The 20,989-nt window shown below is 38.3% G+C and overlaps 1 non-coding gene across 1 annotated transcript; it reads left to right on the top strand.

Annotated features, from left to right (window-relative positions):
- The first annotated feature begins 5,640 nt into the window (after nucleotides 1-5,640).
- LOC148210057 (small nucleolar RNA R71) lies at nucleotides 5,641-5,747 on the top strand. Its single transcript, XR_015792482.1, has one exon. It is a non-coding gene; the product is annotated as a small nucleolar RNA R71 (small nucleolar RNA).
- Nucleotides 5,748-20,989: the final 15,242 nt, after the last annotated feature.

The raw sequence follows: 20,989 nt of genomic DNA, 5'->3' as shown, positions 1-20,989 counted from the left end.
CATGCTTCAACTGAGCTCGAAACATAATCAATACAAAAAAAACATGCGTAGTAATGCTAGAATATGCAAACTACGTCATTAACCAAAAGAATAAAACACAAAAAATAGCAAAGAAGGAACCTCCCCTTCATGAAGTCGGAGGTTGTGGACTAGGATCAGTGTCAGTACTGGGAGATGGATGACCAAGGATAGCAGCTAGCGCTGGAGGCCATGAAGGTAAAACCGCAAAATCCAATGAAGCCCTTAAGTTGTAGATATGTTGCACGACTTCTCGAACCTGATCTCGCAGCTGTTGGTTCTCCTCTCGAAGACGACGGATCTCCGATGTAGGAGACATCCCAGTACCTTCCCTTCTTTGTAACGCATGGGCGATAATACGCCGAATATTCTTCTCTTCCACAATTGGGGCATCTCTCTTAATTTGATCCTCAGGGAGCTGTACACCTTGTCGCAAGCATAAAGAAGTGACCAAACGTGGGTGATAAAGCTTACCACGTGTTCGGTGGGCACACTCATGGATACTAGTATTGATCAATTCTCCATAATTCACATCTATGCCCTTTAGCATGGCATAAACCAGCAGTGCCCTATCCTGAGTGACATGCTCATCATGCTCCGTTGGCAGAATTCTGTTTTTGACTATGTATAACCATCCTGCAGCAGTTAGGGAAACATCCTCGGGTTTTAGTCGTACCTTGCCATGAGTAGTCAAATCCCAAGTGGCAGAGGGCTTCCCAACACATTCTAAAGCCTCATCAAGCTGTGCTAGAGTCGGAGTCACTAACATCTTATTGCCCACAGCATCTCTGATATTCTTAATGTTAAAGGTGTAGTTGATCTGAGTGGCATCAAACCGTATTTCCTTCCCGCGCACTATGGCTATATGTGACTGGGGATGGACAGCAGCATAGAACTCTCTGACTAACTCCAAAGCCTCACATTGTATGGGCTGAATGAGTGGTCTCCACTCTTTGTCTCTAGCGGTCTCCCTCCAATCATCAGGCACATCTCCTAGAGTGAGATCGAATCCCAATTCTGTCATAATCTTACGGGATTTCATTAATGAAGTTCGAGTGGCTAAATTTGCCGCGTTCCATTTCGTCTCGACCTCCTCTCCTTCAGACAAGTCTAGTTCAATTGTATCAACTGGCCCAGGTGCCACTACCTTCTTCTTAGCTTCAGCTGCTTTAGCTTTCGCAGCTCTCGTTTTAGGTTCATTCAAGGGCACTGTCGGCTCCTTAGCTTGAACTGCACGACGTTTTGAACTCTTTCTCTCCCGCCTCTTGTATTGGAACATTTCCCTTATCGTCTGCGTGTCCTCAAGATCTTCTTCGCTGGTAGGTTCTTGAGTACTATTCTCCCCAACCTTGGATCTACCTGTATCACACCCAAGCGGGTTAACTGTATTAGAAGGAATAGTGTGAGCATCCCTTACCCCTGGTAGAGTGGCCATCGGTGTGACATACTCATCCGTTGCCAACGGAGTAGATCCAGTTGCCCCAGTAGGCAACTCTTGGTGACTACAAAACGCTCCTTCTGTAGGTGTATCCAATGGGGAAGGTTCCTGAGTATCTGTTCTCACCACTTCGTTCTCGATATCCTCTGTTTCTGGCATATTTGAACAATGTCCTCGTGAAACCAGTAGAAAATCATCATTACCATCTTCCGGTGTAATAATCAATGGAGATGAATAAAACTGCTCCTCGTCCCTGTTCTCCATAGATGAATCCTTAGGCGTCAGACGCCTACTACTCCCATCTTCCTCAATTTCTGGGTCTATCATCACCTCCTTGCCCTTCCTCTTTTGCCCTATCGAAACCCCGGGCTCTAGCCTATGGCTATGGCTCTTCTCTTGCTCTCCTCCATGCTCATCTCCTGCATCCATTGGCATATTGGTTGGGGTTGGCATCCTAGGAGGCTCTAAGGGTTTTAGTTGTCCCATGTTGAAGGTACTCGATATGTTAGGGTTCAATTAGGGTGCTTGAGGTCCTCTTTCTAGGAATGGAAGTTGAGGTGGTGGGGAAACTCTAGGTGAAATCATACCATAATTATGTGGAGGTACCCAATGACCCATTCCATAATAAGGTGGAAGGCTAGGAAATAGAGTAGATGGGTTTGGCATTCCATAAGGATGAACACTAGCTGGAATTTGCATTTGGGACAAGGGAAAATGATAGGAAGGAACCGGGTTAAACATAAACGATTGGTACATACCCGGATTGATCATTGGAGGAAGTTGTTGAGGATTTTCAGCCCTAAACTCACTGTTTTGAGGTATATTAAAGGTGGGTAGTTGCTGAAAATTAACATAACCATGTGGGCTCGTTATAGGATGTTGTGTAGGAGCTTGGGATGGAGGACATTCAAATGTTTGAAGCGGGTTTCCTCCCCTAACAGCAGCTAGCCTAGAATCTGAACCCATGTGGTGTTGGAAGTTCTCCAATGGTGGAAAAGGAATGCTTGTGGCATTTGGAGCTTGAGTAGAAGAGGTAGGAAGTGAAGTATGTTGAGAAGAAGAAGCCATAGATGTAAGCAAATGCTGGAAATTTCTTCTTCTTTTTGGTGATGGCTGAAAATCGAAAACAAAGGTGATGAAGGGAGTGGGTTTTGCCGAAAAAACAAGGGGAAGAAGAGAGTTGTGTGGGTTTTGGTGGAATTGTAAAGCATAGGCAATGGGTCTATTTAAAGCTTTCCCCAAACTGAATCCTAAATGGAAAGGGATTGAGATTTAAGTTCAACTAGGTTTCCTAAACCTAAAAGGAAAAAAATAAGTTTGAATTCCAAATAAGATTAGGGAAACAAGAATTGAAGTATTTTTGAGTTTAAGGAGAGATTTGAAACTTAAATCACAAAGGATTAATGTTTGACCCAAAATAAAACCCATAAAAATCGAAAAATGAAACCCAAATCACGAAGAAAAAAGAAATTCGAACTGCTGGAAAAACAGGGCAGGCGCCAGGCGCTTGCGTGATTTTTATCTTTCGCAAAGGGCAGGCGCCAGGCGCCTGCGTCAAATTTTTTCAATGTTTTTTTTTTTTCTTTCTTTCTTTTTGTTTTTCAACGTTTTCCAAAAACATTCTTAATAAGCAAAACTTTTTATAATTAAACAAAAAGAATGTAAGATACAAAAATTTCCTTCCTTTACTTTTGTTCTTTCCAAACGGATAAGAAGGAAAAACATTTTTCGCAAACATTTATTGACCTGAAAGTTGAATAGAGGTTTTTCCTCTATCCACTGGTTCTCCAAAATACGGCTTAAGTCGCTGCCCATTTACTTTAAAAACATTTCCCTTAGAGTCAACTAGATCCACTGCCCCATATGGGTAGACTTTAAAAATTTGAAAGGGACCAGACCATCTAGACTTAAGTTTTCCAGGGAAAAGTTTCAACCTAGAGTTGAATAACAGAACCATATCACCTTCTTGAAAACTGTTCGGTCGAAGACGCCTATCATGCCACTGTTTAGTCTTTTCCTTAAACAGCTTAGCATTCTCATAAGAAAATTGCCTTTGACTCTCGATAAAGTTCTTAGCATCTTCTTCCAATAAGATTTTGTGCATGCAAAAGGCCGGGCTTATCCCTCGGATATCTGCTATCGTCCATCCAATGACCTTTTTGTGCTTCTCCAAAATCTTCAATAAAGAATATTCATTAGTAGGTGATAAATTGGAAGCTATAATAACTGGTAAAGTGTCGTTATCCCCTAGATACGCATATTTCAAATGCGACGGCAATGGCTTCTGCTCCAACGTGGGTGGTTCCACTATGGACGGAAGTAACGACTTGCATTCTTCTTTTTGTATTTTTTCAATAGGATTAGCCACATCTTCTGGTCCTTCTGCTATCTTATCAAGCTCTTCTTCAATCTCTGTAACTAATAAGTCATAAAACTCATCAAACATAATAGGATTCAAGCTATTTATAGCAGAGCACTCTTCAAAGTCTCCTGGTAATTTCATGGCATCTAGAACGTTAAATTTAACTTCTTCATTATTTACCCTCATTGTAATTTCTCCCTTCCTCACATTAAAAACTGTATCCCCAGTGGCTAGAAATGGTCTTCCCAAAATAATGGGAACGTCTAAGTCTGCCTCGCAATCTAGAATGATAAAGTCCGCAGGGAAAATGAATTTGTCCACCTGGACTAAAACATCTTCTATCTTTCCCTCAGGTCTTATAATAGATCTATCTGCTAGTTGGAGGGTAACCGTAGTAGGTCTAGCTTCTCCTATGCCTAAAGATTTGAAAACTGATAATGGCATAAGATTAATGCTAGCGCCTAGATCACATAATGCCCTACCTAAGTTTTTTCCTCCTATGGAACATGGAATGGTAAAACTGCCAGGATCATTACATTTCATGGGTAGCGGGCTGCCTACAGCTTCACTACTACATTTTGTCATGGCTACCAGTTCATGCTCTCCTATTTTTTTCTTCCTAGAAACTATATCTTTCAAAAACTTAGCATAATTTGGCATCTGTTCTAGAGCATCTACTAATGGTATATTTATATGCAGTTGTTTTAAAATATCTAAAAATTTTCTAAACTGGGAATCATTATTTTTCTTAACTAATCTTTGTGGAAACGGGGGAGTAGGGGTAAAAGAAGGTTGTACCTGTGGAGGAACACTCGGGGTGTCCTCATTACCTTTTCTAATATTTTCTTTTTCTGGTGTTGTTGGATTTTCTGGTATCTTTACAATTGGTTTAGTGGACGGAATCTGTACATCTGTTGTTGGCATTGTTGGTCCATCATATGCCAGTCCACTCCTAAGGGTGACAGCTTTGCACTGTTCTTTCCCTTCTCGTTTTGGTAATTCAGTATGACTTGGAAAAGAACCTTGTGGTCTATTCTTCAATTCATTGGCGAGCTGTCCCAATTGGGTCTCGAAATTCCTCATTGATGCCGCTTGGGATTGTATCACTGCGTCGGTTCGGGCCATGTACTCCTTCATCATATTCTCAAGATTTGAGTTGTTATTTTGAACTGGTGGAGTCTGTGTTCTCTGATTGTACTGCTGTTGCGGTGGTGGGATGTATTGCTGTGTAGGTGGAACATAAGACTGTTTGTTCTGCTGGCTCTGCCCTTGATTAAAACCGCTCGAACCTCCTTGTCTTCCCCATGAGAAATTAGGGTGGTACCTCCAACCTGGGTTGTAGGTGTTCGAATATGGGTTAAAGTTCCTATTGTTCCCATGTCCTACATAAAAAACGGAAGCAGGGTTATGTGGACAATTATCATAAATATGGTTTTCACTGCAAAATGAACAAATGAGATCGTTGACTTGGCAAACAGGGGCAGGAGTGCAATAATCCGACTGCACAGGTTGTATCGGCATGGCTAATGGATTTTTTATTCCCAATGCCATCTCTTTTAGCCTCTGGTTCATTGTAACCATCTCTTTTTGCATCGAGGTCGCAATGTCCAGAGCCAAAACTCCAGTTGGATCTTGCTTCTTTGGTGCTGCCCTAGATCTTTGCGAACACCATAGTTCGTTGTGTGAAGCTAAGTCATTTAGGATGTCAACTATCTCGTTGAATGTCTTCTTTGTAAAGGCTCCGTTGGCAGCATTGTTTAGCATCATCTTAGTAGGATGATCTAAACCTCTAAAGAAATGTTCTATCTGGATGCATGCCGGCAAGCCATGGTTCGGACATTTCCTGATTAGTTCTTTAAATCTCTCCCACGCCTCGTGAACAGGTTCACGATCATACTGTCTAAAGGAGATGATCTCCTCTCTGATATCAGCGTGGCGAGTAGGTGGGAAGAATTTTGTTAAGAACTTCTCCACTAACGACCCCCATGTGGTGATGGATCCCGGTGGAAATGCATTGAGCCATGCTCTAGCTTGGTCCTTCAAAGAAAATGGAAAAAGTGTTAGTCTCAGAGCATCGTCTATTATACCAGGTAATCGAAATGCATTTGCAATTTGAATGAATGATTTCAGATGATCATGTGGATCCTCATGTTCCTGCCCTCCAAAATGTCCAATTTTCTGCAACATTTGGAACATCATTGGTTTAAGCTCAAAGTTTGCGTGGGCTGGAATAGGGTTGACTATCCCTGAATCAAAGTTCTGAAAAGCCGTGGCGGCATATTCTCGCATTGCCACGTCTCTGTTGTCCGCCATCTGGATATGGTTGAATTCATCATTTCTTGCATGATCCCTCATATTACCGTTAACAGCAGGTGGATCAACCGGATCACGAGGTGGATCAACCGGATCACGAGGTGGAATATCTGTCATTGATGTGCTCGTACTCTCTACCTCACTTTCAGGACTGATTTCACCTTCTCTCTCTTTTTTGCATTTCTAGTTGTTTTCGAAGTCTTTGCTCCTTTCGAGTTTTTCGAAGGGTCCGCTCAATCTCAGGGTCAAGGGGTAGAAGAAAAGATCTTGTGCTCATGCACTTTAACTTACCCTTGTGAGATAAACGACCAAAAATATAGAACAAAAACGGTGGATGGAAATTACACCCAGCAACAATTCACAAAAATAAAAACTAAAAGAATTTGAAAATAATTTTAAAACTAAAGTCCCCGGCAACGGCGCCAAAAACTTGACTGGGTGTTTATGCTGAACGCACGCACTAAGCGTGGTAACAATTATACAGATGCAAGCGCACACCTGTCAGAGTAATATAAAATGGATGGAGTATCCAAGTATCGATCCTCAAGGACTTCTAAATAATTTCCAAACTCTGAAGTTTTAAAGAATAGTGAATGTTGAAATGAGTGATTCTTGTAAAATGGGAAGTGGTCACAAATAATGGTTTTAGATTTGGGATTTGGACTTATAATAATAAAACCTAGCCCGATTTACTTCAAGTTAGCCAACAAAGAATCAAGGACATGCTAAGGATAATATGCATTTTACTTTAGAAACTAACGACTACGCTTCTCACTTTACTTATGTCTAAGCAAGTTCAAAGTCCTAAGACATTCCCTAATATGTCTATTATGAGATATATCTTAGTTTTAGGATGGAAATAGTCGCAACCTCGGGTTAAGGTCCTATGTCTAGGCTACTTAAGCGGAACCCTTATGTCTAAGGCGCTCCTCTCCTCGGTTTAACCACTCAACAATGCAAATAAGCAACCTTTTCAGTATTGACTTGTTAAGACTTACAGTGGCCTTCTCTAAATTCTAACTTTTTGGGAAAACATGTTGAGCAATGAATGGAAAGCAAAAACATTACCTCTTAGCAACCCTTTTTAGACATAAAAGGCTAACTATCCATAACCGGGCTAGAGACGGGAATTTAGAAAGACATATTGAAGAAAATACAGCAAGTAAAACGGTTGAATGTGGAATGCATGTGTGAAAAACAAAAGTTAACTAACGGAGAGTTTTTATCGGGATTGAGAGCTTCACCCTTCTCTTTCAAGCAAGGGAGAGTGTGACGTGCTCTTTCCTCCAAAAACACAACTCTCTTAACTAAAAATAAAATAAAGGCAAAGGGAAGATAAGCAAAGTGCTAGATTTTTATATATTTGAATAAGTAGTAAATAACTAAGTACAAATGGAAACAAAACAAAGCTCAATAAAAGAATGTAAAGTACTCGGGATTTAAAAACCAAAAGCAACTAATGAAAGCAACTCAAAAGTACTTAGAAAGCAACAAAGAAACACTAAAAATGATCAAGAGAAGGAAGCAAGGCTTGATGATTTTGGTGGAGAAGTTGCTGAAATTTATAGCTGTGCAGAATTGGTTAGGTAGGTCTTAAAACGATGGTGAATCACCCATTTTCAACTCTTTTGACTGACCAAATCGTGCTCAAACTGATAGTGGAACACTTCTTCTACACGTATGCATCGGTTGGAACCACCAAAACGCATTGGAAGACGCGTTTCATTAAGGGCAAAGTTGGAAGAAAAACTGTTTTTCTGCAGGCACGCAGGCGCCTGGCGCCTCCCATGAAGCTTTTTTCGTCTTTTTGCTTCTTTTGATTAATTTGCACTCCCAAATGGTCCTAAATGTCATAAATACAATATAAGCCAACCACAAACCATAATATATGAATTTTGCATGAATTGGAACTCAAACGACCGAGAAAAATCCGAAACAAAGCTGAAACATTGTAAAAACAGCATCTAAAACCTTCTTTTTACACATGTAAACAAGCGTAATCAAATACCACTACTCCTTTAATGAACAACCTGGTTATGGTCCGACCAATAATGAGATGTTATTCTCGGGCCAGTGAGAGAGTGGTGCCCCTTGTTCAAGTCCCGGAGTCAGAATTTAAGAGAACACTCATCTACTCCCATAAAGTCAGGGAGGAGTGAATTCCATCTCGTGAAGTTATGTTCCTAGCTCCCCACTCGGTCTCGTCCCCAACACGTGTTTGGGGGAGCACCAGAGCTTGATGGGGCCAAACCTCTGACCTCTTAATCGATCCGACAATCATCGCCAATGTCATTGCTGAAATAGCCGAGGTGAAAGCTCTCTTGGATGTTGTGGAGTAAGGAGGGGAAATTTCCGCTTCATCAGTCTTGAGGGACCTTATTAAGGCAAAGGGCCAACACATCTTACTCCATTAGAGGACAATCGACACTGCACCCGACCTGTCAGAGGAGTTCGGATCAGAACTCCACTCAGGACCCTATGCCCAAGCATGGAAATTCTTCCTGAGAAGAATGTCGCTGATCGAGACCAATAGGGTTGCTAAAAGGATGATTGAGTTCCTAGCGTTCGACTACCTACAATCACAATCTACAAGACATGGTTAATGGTCTCTCCCAGTGGCCTCGGAGGCAAGTGATCGTGCCAGGGGACCTTAGGCATACCCCTCAACAATTGGTGAGGGCAAGAAGCCAAAGTGTCGATGAGCACCAAGCCGAATCAAGGGGTGACCATGACATACGATATGAGGTGGATCAACTGAGAGATAAGTAGGAAAATGGGATCAAGGATCTGAAGAAGAAGTGTAAGTCCACTAATAAGCTCGACTTTATAGAGCAAGAGAATCTACCTTTTTTCAGGCAATCCTCGATGCTCCGATTCTTCCAAAGTTGAAGCACCGACGATGAACTTATATGATGGCTTAGGTGATCCAGTCTCAACAGGTATTTGAAGGCAAAATGGACTTTCTGTCTACCAGCAAGACAATGAAGTGCTGAGCTTTCCAGGTTGCCGTAGAAGACCCGACATAACTACGATATAGACAGCTCAAACCCAAGTCAATTGACAGCTACCGACAGTTGCAAAGAATGTTCATCAATCAATTCTTAGCTTGACGATTGATGAAGTTACTTCCTTCCCACCTCTACACTGTGAAGTAATAGGACAAAGAATCCTTAACAAATTATACTGCTCGATTTATGGACTAACACGTCAATGTAGTCAACTGCTTGGACGACATGGCCATGACGTAGTTCACTTTCTCCCTTAATGACAAGGACATCATTAAGTAGGCTCGCCTTGCCGTTAAATGGAATGATGGTTTGAGTAATACATTATATTGATGGACTCGAGCTGTGGAAAGCCAACAAAGCGAAATGTAATAGTCAAAACAAGGACAAAGACAGTACGTCAACTACGCCGAGAAAACAATGGGATGATGATCGAAGCTCTAGTCGTCGATCATATGTTAACCGATGAAGTGACTAAATATCCGACTCATAAGCTCGAGGTGGTCCAAACTTTGACAAATACACTCCGACCAACATTCTGATCGGATATATATTAGCTGCAATGGAGGACAATGGTTTCGAAGTCGTGCTCTTTCTGCTTCATTTTTAACATTTTTAACGAATTATATTATTAATAATATTTATCATCATAAATATATAATTTTAAAAGCAACATTTTTTTTTACAACCCGACATACATGTGATATTTTTCCTCTTAAAAAAATATAATATGATAATAAGATAAATAAATTTCATCAAGATAACACAAATTATATAATTGTCTTTTTGAAAAAAAAATATTAAAGTTGAAAATGAAATTTATATTAAATTAATATGAATTACTTTGTTGTACAAAATAATATATAAAAATTAATATAAAAAAATGAAATATTAACTTAATAAAAATAAATATATTATATCAAATGAACAATAGCTCAACTAAATTCATAGTCTCCCCATAGTCCCCAGGCTGTACTCCATAAATCCAAATATAAGCTAAAATTTCTCTCTTCAATAATTGTAGGGTTCTTGCCATTTGCCCATTCGACTATCGATATTGATCCACGCCTTCCTCTATCTTTGCAAGGCGAGCCTCTAATGCAAACTCTTCGGAGTATTGTGCCGATCCTTACCATTGTAGTGGATTTGGTCCATATCTCATTTCTTTAAAGTAATTTGATTTTTTTTTTCCCATCATTGTAACCATAATTTATTTGTCTATTTTCGGTGTTCTTTGAAACTCTTCTTAATCTTTTAATACCAACCTATTTTTCAACACATAACGTCAAATGTTAGTTATAAACTTTGAGTATATACTACCACAATACTTACATATTGAAATCCGGCTTTCCATGACGTTTTTTACACGTCAGGAAACCCTTTTATGACTTTTTTTATGATGTCACCTATGCCTCCATCATGAAAAAATAAACATCACGAATAGTGGAATTCGTAGCGGTTTAAAAATGACACAAAAAACGAAGTTTTCGTGACGACTATAAAACATAAAAAAAAGAGTTCGTCTGGGTTTTAACCGTCATGAAAAACGGATTCTGTGACATTTTAAAAGTGTCACGATAAATGAGATTTTGTGACGAATTTATATTTCGTGACGGTTAAAAAACATCACGAGAGACTAATTCCACTGTTAAAAAATGTCACCAAAAACTAATTTTGTGACGTTTAAAACGTCACAAAAAATGGATTTTATGCATTTAAAAAAGTCACATAAGACCGATATAGTGATATTAAGAAACGTCATGAAAGAAGTATAAGAATCAATATTTTACTGTTCATCAACGTCACGATAACACAAAATTATATAACGAAATTGTATAGAATAAAATCAAAGCATTCATATACACATACGAACGAAATATTATACAATTTGCTAGGACAATATTTTTTTACACAATACAATTACATTTGCACAATGAAAAAAAAAAAGAAAGTCTATACATCTTACTTGCATTCATAGTTCTCGACTTCCTGAAGTTTGTTCAAGACCTATATTTTTCTCTTTCAATTTTCATTCCTTATTTTTCTTTTTCAATTTTTTCTCTAAAATCTTCCAGATTTCTCATATCCATTATTCAATGCAATCAATACAAAAAATCTATAATTCCCAAGAATGCCCCAAATTTCTCATCCTCAAGATCTATACAATGGAGATTTTCAGCTTTTTTGTACTCGTCGCCTAAGAACAACTATTCTTCTTCTTTCTTTTTCTTTCTTTTTCTTTCTTTTTTTTTAATTTTTAAGAGAGAGATATAAGATAGTTCTCTAGAACGTAGAGAAAGATACAAGCAATATTTGTTAGAGAGAGATATAAGATAGTTCTCTAGAACGTAGAGAAAGATACGAGCAATATTTTTTTAGAGAGAGATATGAGCTATTCTTTTTAGAGAGAGATACGAGAATTATTTTTTAGATAGAGACACAAAGATAAAGATACGAGATACTAGCAATACAAATAGAGATTGAGAGATACTAGCAATGTAGATAAGATAGAGATACTGGCGATAGAGATACTGGCGACATAGATAGAGATAGACATACAGAGATACTAGCGATATAGATAGAGATAGAGATACTGGCGATATAGATAAAGATACTGTAACGACCCGAATTTTTGGATATAGATTAATTAGGGATGTTACTACATACGTTTTAAATGTAAAAAAAAATGGTAACAAACAAGATCGAATGTCATAGCGAAAACTTCATAACTTACAAAATAAATAAAAACCTTTATTTGGGATTAAAAAAAAAGTAAACAAAATGAAGCAATTTCTAAAAAAATAATTAAATTGTGAATAAAAAGAAAACATTATCTCTAAATTTTTAAAATAAAACATTTCAACGTAATTGAATACGGAATGCGGAAATAAAATTATGTTGACTCGCATGGCGCACTCAGCAAACAACATGTTCCTCGCCTAATATGTCTTACCATTACCTAAAAAAAATTTAGAAAAATAGTGAGTATTAAAAATACGGAGTAAGTATCCTAGTAAACAGGGTCAGACATGAATACACACATAAATTGTATCATTTAATTACATAACTACATGGGACCTAAATCTTTATATGTCAATATCATTTTTCTACGAACTCCATAATGATACATATGTGGGTTTACTAGGAGACTTTGCCCCAACTGATGGTAGTTGACACCCAGTCAGAGCCAAGTCTCACCCACCTAGGTTTTCAATTTCAGTTTAGTCTGTGCATTACAGTAGTAGGGTAGATGCCACAACTTTTATATATAACAAAAAAAAACGTTTTCACATTCAAGATCATGCATGAGGTCCCATAATTATATTTTATGTAATGTGTTGGGACATTCTCTACCTTTAAAAAGATTAGAGACTCATGCAAGCGCACACGGTCATAAATAATACTTAGGAGTAATCCAAGGTCGAATTCTCAGTGACTTGTTGCTTTTCAAAACAGTTTTTAAGAAGTGAATGATTCAAATATGCAATTGTGGTTTATGGAGAAAATTGTGATAAAAAGTGTTGTTTGGGGTTTGAAATGCCAAGCAATTTTATAAAACTCAACCTCTTTGCTTCCTACCTTAGTTTTGATGCAAAACATGGGAAATACACACTGTCGGGAAAATGCACCAGGCACAATTCTCTAGCTTTTCTTGGGAAACTGAGTTCTACTCTTTCACTACCGCTTTTGGTTGCTGCGGAAGCTAGGGTAACCTATAATGATATTTCTGTGTGTGATTACAATCTTAGAGAATATTTATCAACTCATTTGTATTATGGATCAGAGGACCTATGTTTAGGACCATGTTTTATGCACTTATGTCTAAGTCGCATCCCATATTGGTTTCCTATTACTTTACCTAACTCACCCTTCTCAGAGTCGGGTTTTAGTGTATAAATCAAAATCTCGTTGGCCAAATGGAAAAAAGCCGTAAAGCGAAGTTTTTAGAAACAAACCCAAAAAAGTGTCAGGCGCAATCTGGGCAAAATCTCGAGCGTGTTGAAAATCAAATTATTTTGACTAAGGTATTCTATAAAGAGGTTGATAACTAATCTAGTGCATGATTAAAGGAAAGAAAGTGCACGAAAACATAAAGGAAGTAATTTTCATTGAATTAAAACGAATAAATAAATCGTACAATGAGTTCTAGCTTGACCCTCTTCTCTTTCGAGCATGAGGGGAGTGTAAACCCGCTTAATAACTAAAGAAGAACATAATAAATAAGAACAAAAGGTAGGACTTGAATTAAAAGCAATACGGTAAGCAAAAGTATGAAAATACAAGGAAATAACAAGTAAAACTTAAATCTAAACCATAAGAATGAGTTCTACAACGAAGGAGGAAGTGAAAGAAGCTGAAAACGAGCTTGGAAGGGATGATTTGAAGCTGAGAGGCTCCCTTTTATAGGCCCTTGAGTTGGTTGAACTCCCCATCTTTTTAGGTGGAAATGGGTTGAGATTTACCTAACAACCCCTTTTTGACTTGGACTCACGGTTGTAGCTTGATTCAAACATGTTGGGAATGTCTCCCTTGCCCTTCATTAATCAAAACGTACGTTTTGGCAACGTGGCAAAATTGCTCCAGGCACAATTTTCCTGCAAAATCCGGAAAACTGTGATTTTATTCCAACTTTGATTGCATTTTTCTCATATTTTTTCTAAAGTACCATATATTGCAATTTATCCAGAAATATTCTATGCATGTTCTACTTTAAGCATAGGTAATTCTTTTTGGCAAATAATGATGGGAAAGAGTTCAAAATCATGGTCAAATAGGCCTACCGACACATATTCCTGCAATAAAAAGTCAACTCTAACACACCTCAAACTTAGCCATTTGCTTGTCCTCAAGAAAAAACAATAACAACAAATCCAAAATAATCAACATGCTAGAAAGATAAACGAGCAACAATCCCAAGATTCTAAGTAAATGAATCATATTCGTCTAAAGAAAGACTCCATAAGTTAAACATCCTAACTTTAATGTCAAGCCAGTATACCATAAACCATCCTTTGTTTTGAAAATAAAAATGATTCTACATCCTCTTCTTTTCTAAAACGCAAAACTTTTTACAAAACCAAGGAATATGCACAGTTCTGTTTTTATTCAAAAAGTTTTACATCAAGAGCACACGTGGACCGACTACTAGCCTCTGAGGTTTTCCACACACTAATATCGGTTTCCAACCACAGCCACTCATAAAACTCTTCAGTTAACAACCCGGCATAAAATGATGTCGATAATGGATTTCACGAAGTTAACTTAATATGTAGGCTATTACCCTCCAAGATGCTAACGCCACCCATTTAAAGCTAAATGAATGTCTACAGTGGGGACTTGCGAAAAAGTAAGTGCATTTTCTTGCCTCTCGTGTATTTTACCACTCTTGTCTTTCTCTCACTTTTATTTTTCTTTTCTTTCCCCCACTCTTATTTTCTCTCAACACTCTTTTTTCGAAAAAATCTTCTTGCATATGACCCTTTTTTTTAATAAGTCTCTTTTTTATTGCTTGCGTTTTCTTTCTAACTCTTTTTCGAAACATAAAAAGCATGTTCTTTCTAAAATAAAAAGATACAAGACACAAACTGTCCCCCCCCCCCCCCCCCGCAAACTTAAGGGAAACAGTGTCCTCATTGGCTGATAGCTTGATCATAAAACTAGGAAATCTAACCTATTCATGCCCTTAAATATCCTCATTGACATGCTACAAAAACAAAGAACAAATGAATGTTTTTCATTAAAAATATGAGCATGCTGAGAGTTTAGAGAATATGCTATTGAATAAGCTAAGGACAAACTCGTAACTAGAACAAGGAAGCATGCAAAGCTTGAACTTAATCATATGCAAAAATACACCTCATATACTCATTCTAGGGAAATTGGCATGGATAACCTAAAAAAGTTTGTTGTTTGCTCAACTGACCTCAATTAAAAAATTTGACTCAACTGACCCAATTTAATATTTTGAATAGAATATTGAAGGATTAAATTACTATTTTAGCCTCAATCTGGAATGTAAGTGAAGTCACAAACGAATTAACACGAAAGGAAATTAATGGGTAGGTTCGACCGTGGTTTTGACCGTGATTATTGTTAGTTTGACCTTGGTTAGTAGAAAAGTAACACGAATTTTTTGCTTCACCACGACCATGAACTATAGGACCCCGACCGTGGTGTTAATGAAAGGCAACTAATGGGTAGGTTGGACCGTGGTTAAAATGAATGCTTGACCACGACCGTGAAAACTAGTACCACGACCGTGGTGTTCATGAAAGACAACTAATGGGCTAGGTTGGACCGTGGTTAAATTGTTTGCTTGACCACGGCCATGAAAAAGAGTACCACGGCCGTTAGTTTAATGACCATTATACCCCTCATTTCAAATTCAAACTGTTCGTATCTCTCATTCCATCTTCTTTTTTGTTCTTTCGTTTTCGTTTTCGTTTTCACCCATTCGATTTACACTCCCTCAATTTCCTCTGTTTCACTCTCTACTAGTCAATATCGTGCTCCGAATCGCTTCCCATATCCGAAACTTCGAGGTTATAACATTTTATTTCGTATTTGCGTCCCTTTTATGGCAAGAAAATAATTTTTTTTTACTTATATTTGCTATTTTTTTCGTTATTCGTCCATTAATTCCTTCCATGGCAGCCAATTTAGTATTTTCGGTACTTGTAGGGCTCGAAATCGGCGTTTTTTGTTTATGATTTGCGTTTGTGGTTGAAATTTTGATTTAGGGCTTTAGGGTTTCTGTTTTCGGTTGTGTTTGCGTGGGTTTGTGTGGGCTGAACGTTTTCTGCTGCTTTTGTTATCGTTGTGTGGGTTTTCTACAGTGGAAAAAGGAAGGTTTAATGGGCGCGTTAACGGCCGTGGTTCAACGCAAATTTCATGGGCGTGGTTTTTGGCCGTGGTTAAAATGATTGCTTGACCACAGCCATGAAAAAGAGTACCATGACATTGGTTCTGTCCAAATTCACGGTCGTACCACGACCATGGTCGTGACCTTGAAATTTGACAGAATCAATATCCTTCTTGAATTTGCACTACCTAGGCCATGGTAAGCCCATGAATTTGGACAGATTATGTTGTTTTTGGGTTTTCATCTGTTCCTTTCATCTGTTCATTTCTATGTTTGGGTTTTCATCCATTCCTTTCATCTGTTCCTTTCTTTGTTTGGGTTCTGGCTTGCTGAATAATGTATTTGTATTTCAGGTTTATAAAATGGACCATGGTCGTCAACCGATCAAGGTTATCTGTATGCAATCGACCTAAAACCACGGCCGTTAATCATAAAACCATTGACCACGGCCATTAAACGAATAAACACGGCCATGAATCATTGACTTACGTAGCTTCTTTTACCCACAAAAATACTGACAAAAATTCAGAAATTCCATTTACTCCAACTAAATACATCATATTCTAGACGAATCGAAAACAATATTATGAACCAATAAAAAACTAACCTCGTTCAATGTGTCAGAGATGAAAAATTGACTTCCTTTAATGGATTCAAGATGTGAAAAATGTTGGAAAAGGTATGGAAGTTCTTCAAAACCGCGTGAAAGATGTGCTTCTGGACAATACGGACTGAAACATACTTTTATTCTCTGCAGTCGGTGAGAATGTGTGGGTATATAATAAATGATAGCACAAAAATTTGGTGGGGAATTATTAAGTTTGTGGTATTTTAATAAATTCATGGCCATGAATCGAGTGGAACTCGCCCATGGTTTTAATTACACCAACCTAGGTGATTCTGTGCCAGATTTGTTGTAGTTCAATTCATTTGGGGGTATATTCGTAATTGCAGACTCTCTGAAATGTCAGAAAAGTTAAAACTGGGTCAGTTGAGTCAATTTTTATAATTTAGGTCATTTGAGCAAAATGGAAACTTTTTCAGGTCAATTGAGTCAATTTCCCTCATTCCTAACAGCACAACATCCCAATAACTAACCTAGAACTAAAACTAAACTAAGCAACCTAACAAGCAAACTAAAAACACAAAAGCAACCTAAACAAACAAATGTACAAGATCAATATCCAAAACATCCAATATCAAAGCAAAAAGAGAGAGATACTCCCCTAGTCATCATCGTCCGAGCAATCATCACCGGTCGATCATGAAGAAGAGGGCAAATCAGTCATAAGCTCATCGGGAAAAAAAGGTGCTCCATCATCGTATAACTTCTTTATAAACTCACATGTTGCATGTTGAGTAGCCAAGAGCAGCTCGTACTTGTGCCTTAACTTGTCATATTGCTCTCTGATCACCACTCCTCGGGTTTCCTGATCTGCGACGGTAATGGGAGAGTCTTTCTCTCAAACGATCGAATATCTCTGAACTCTCCTTAGGGATGTGACTGGCTTCTTGGGTGTTACTATATCTGCATCATCGACCTCCACTCCCGCCTGCAAGCATAAGTCTGTTATTAATCTAGGAAAAACAAGTGGACCAACCATTTTCTCCGAACAACTTCGAATTTCGTTCCTTATAAGTTCACCAAAATTGAACTCAATGCCCTTCATTAAGATGTACACCATCATCACCCTATTGCGTTTAATGGAGGAATCATAAGAAGTGAGGATCAACCTATTCTTCACCACATACGTCCAAACCATTGCTTGTTCATTGATGTCAAGTGGCATTAGGGAAAGCTTTCTTGTTGTTGAGACGGTCCATGTCTTGTGTGGTCTATAAATAAGTTGACATGCCTCGTCCACTTGCTCATCCGATGGATGAAACAAAACTTCATTACCTACAACATTAAATACATCCAACAAACCATAGTGAGTGTTAATAATGGAAGGCAAAAATTTTACCACTTTACCCCTTACTCTCACTACGTCTCCTCGGTTTGGATTGATGGCAACATAAAATTCTTTCACCAAAGCCTCTGATACACACGTAGGTGGGGTAAACAACGTCTCCCAACCATTCTCCACAAGTCGTCTCTTGACATATTCTAACATGGGTTCTCGTGCATCATCAAAGCCCTTCTCAACTAAGATCTCGGATGTTGTGAAGTCAGGCTTTTTCACTTCCAACCTGACCCTTTTTGCCTTGGATGGTGTTTGCTCAATAGAAGCGGACTCCTATTCGTTGGCCTCCTGAAATGGCTCTTCTTCTCCTTTTAGCCCCCAAGCCCTCTTGGCTTTTTAAGATGGACCAGCCTCGGCTTCTTTTTGGGCAGCCAAACGTGCTACAACAGCTTGGGTGCGCGGCCTAGAAATTGTGCCAGGCACAACTTGGGCTGGAATTTTTTTCTTTCTTGTTTTCTTCACCACTTTGGTCAAACACACCTCTTCCTTTAAGGTCTCTGCAGTAGCAACAAATTTCGGTGAGAAACATTCATGCTTGATAAAGAAGGGGTCTTACCTTTTGAAGAATAGGAAGATGATTCCTCTATAGCCCCATGATATGAATCTCCTACATATTCAAATGAAATACAAGTCAACTCAAGCTTCATTCAAGACAAAGACATCAATTATGGATTTCAAGTTCATGCTACATTAAATGAGGCTTCATTTAATCCTTTATGGTTACAAAACTCTTGGTTTGTTGATTTAATCTTTAATTTTCGGATTTATGGTGTATTTTTAACTATTTGAAGTTTTAAGACTTTTCATTTACTTTTTAGGTTACAATTAGTTAATGGTTGTTTATGGCATTGATGGACTTAAGTGTTCCAATCCTTCACATGCCCATATGTTACTTTTGAGGACTATTTTGAAGGCTATATATAGCCATATATGTCAGCTTTAGATATAGAATATAGATTTGAAGATGTAATAAAATGAGCCTTTGAACATTTCTTTTAGCCAAGAGCTAATGTACTTTGAAATCTAGTGATAGCTTGCATGTTTAGGATCATTCAAGTGAGACTTGATCTATCTTTCTTGTGGAGTGATTCGGATCTCAAACAAGGAACAAGTTTTCTTGCCTTGAGATATTTGATCATCAAGGTAATCCGATTTTTACTTTCCTTTGGTTGATTCCTTAATCGGTTTCGACGTTTTTAGGATTGTGCTCTATGGGTCTTATTCGTTAACAAGGTTCTTAGATCCAACTCTCAAGAGTTTTTTAACACCACATTTGAGACATCCATAGGACTGGATGCTCCTTCTTGCACTTGTACAGGAGAATCCTCATCATCTTACTGTGACTCATGCACCGGAGTTCGTATTCTCACTTCATATTGAGAGATATTATCATTTTCTTCTACTCCCTCACACTCATCTTCATGGACTTCTTGGGGTAAATCTCCATGATTCTCATTCTCTCCCTCAAAGCTCAGTCCTTCTTGAGCTTTCCCACTGTTTCCATCATCCTCTAATGGATCTTCTCCCGTTGCTTCATTCAAAACCACCAAAATTTCGACAATTTTTGACGTTATCCTTTCCTATTCTAAATCATAAAAAACTAAGGGCTTTTTAGTCAAAATAAGATCTGGAAAAGTGGGAGACGAAATACCTTGTAGAGTGGCCGGTGGAGTATCCTCCAAAATTGCGCCAGGCACAATTTGGCAGTGTATTTTGACCATGGTCGAATCTGAGTGCTCCAATGGCTCTATGTCGTACTCAGAATCACCGCTAACCTGTTCTTGACCTTCCACATCCTTAGCAACCGTAACGGAAAGAGAGGGAGGGATAGATAACTCTAATGATTCAACAACGACGTCATTTTGAGGGGGATTTAACCTATGACATTTACTCATACTGTCTAATTCAAGTTTAATTTTTTCACTCATCCGCCTTGAGTTTTCCATAAATCTTTGCCATTTTTCGTTTAACTTCGGTATCCTAGCACATATTTGCTCATTCTCTTTATCCCTAATTTCTTTTTTCTTAATCTCAATTTTAGCTCTCTCATTAAGCCTAGCAATTCTTTCATTTAAATCAGCACCTTTATCACCCACATATTGATTTTTCTAAGGTAAACCTTGCTAAATTCTTCTAATATTTTTTCACTATGGCTTCCTTCTTTAACCCTAGCAACATGAGGTTCTAAAGTCATTTTTCATAATTTTCATTGCTTATGGATAGATTCTTTCTAGGGTTCATTCTTAAAGCCTCCTCTAGTTTCTTTCTTTGTTCCTTAGGATCAAAAATTAACCTTACATGAGAAATCTTAGGGGGTTCAAGAGGAATCATACCTGGTGGAGTAGGAGGTGGTAGTAACCCTTTCTCTTTGTCGCATGGCTTGGAGTAGGAGCCTTCCATGGTTCTTGATTCTTGCTTCACGATCAACACGATAAAACTCCACACTCTTGCCCTAAAGTTACCGAAAAACAGAGAGGTATGAGAGATTTGGGGTTCTTGAAGATTTGATGAGAGAAAATTTGAAAAACCAAGTTGGGATTTTGGAGGTGAAAAACGCAAATGAGGGGGAGGAATATTTAGAGCTTTTGTTTTATGTTTTAAAAAATTTTAAAAACATATTAGAGTTTAGTAATGGGACCTCTTAAGATTTAAAATAGCCCAAAGCCCATTTAAAGATAACCTAAATCAAGCCCAAAATGCTTAGAGGAGTAGTGTAGTTTAAGGAGTAAGATGTAACTCAGGGGTAAAACGGTAATTTGACCCAACTTGAGTTACGAACACTCGTGAAGGATTGACTTGTCATTAATGGTCGTATATCCATGGACACGAAAACACCTGCAATAGAATAGTCAAATTTTAGTTTCCGCATAGCCCAAAATGCTCTATGTTCTAATTCTAGTAGAAGATGACATGCTTTACCAAAAACAATGCGATAAGCGGACATGCCTAACAGAGTTTAGAAGCAGTTCTATAAGCCCACAAAGCATCATCAAGTTTAACAGCTCAATCCTTCCTATTCGCATTCAC

This window comes from Momordica charantia (genome assembly GCF_013281855.1).
Source record: "Momordica charantia cultivar OHB3-1 chromosome 7 unlocalized genomic scaffold, Mcharantia_2.0 BLBB01000007.1, whole genome shotgun sequence".
NCBI lineage: Eukaryota > Viridiplantae > Streptophyta > Magnoliopsida > Cucurbitales > Cucurbitaceae > Momordica > Momordica charantia.
This window is presented reverse-complemented; position numbering and strand designations above follow the sequence as displayed.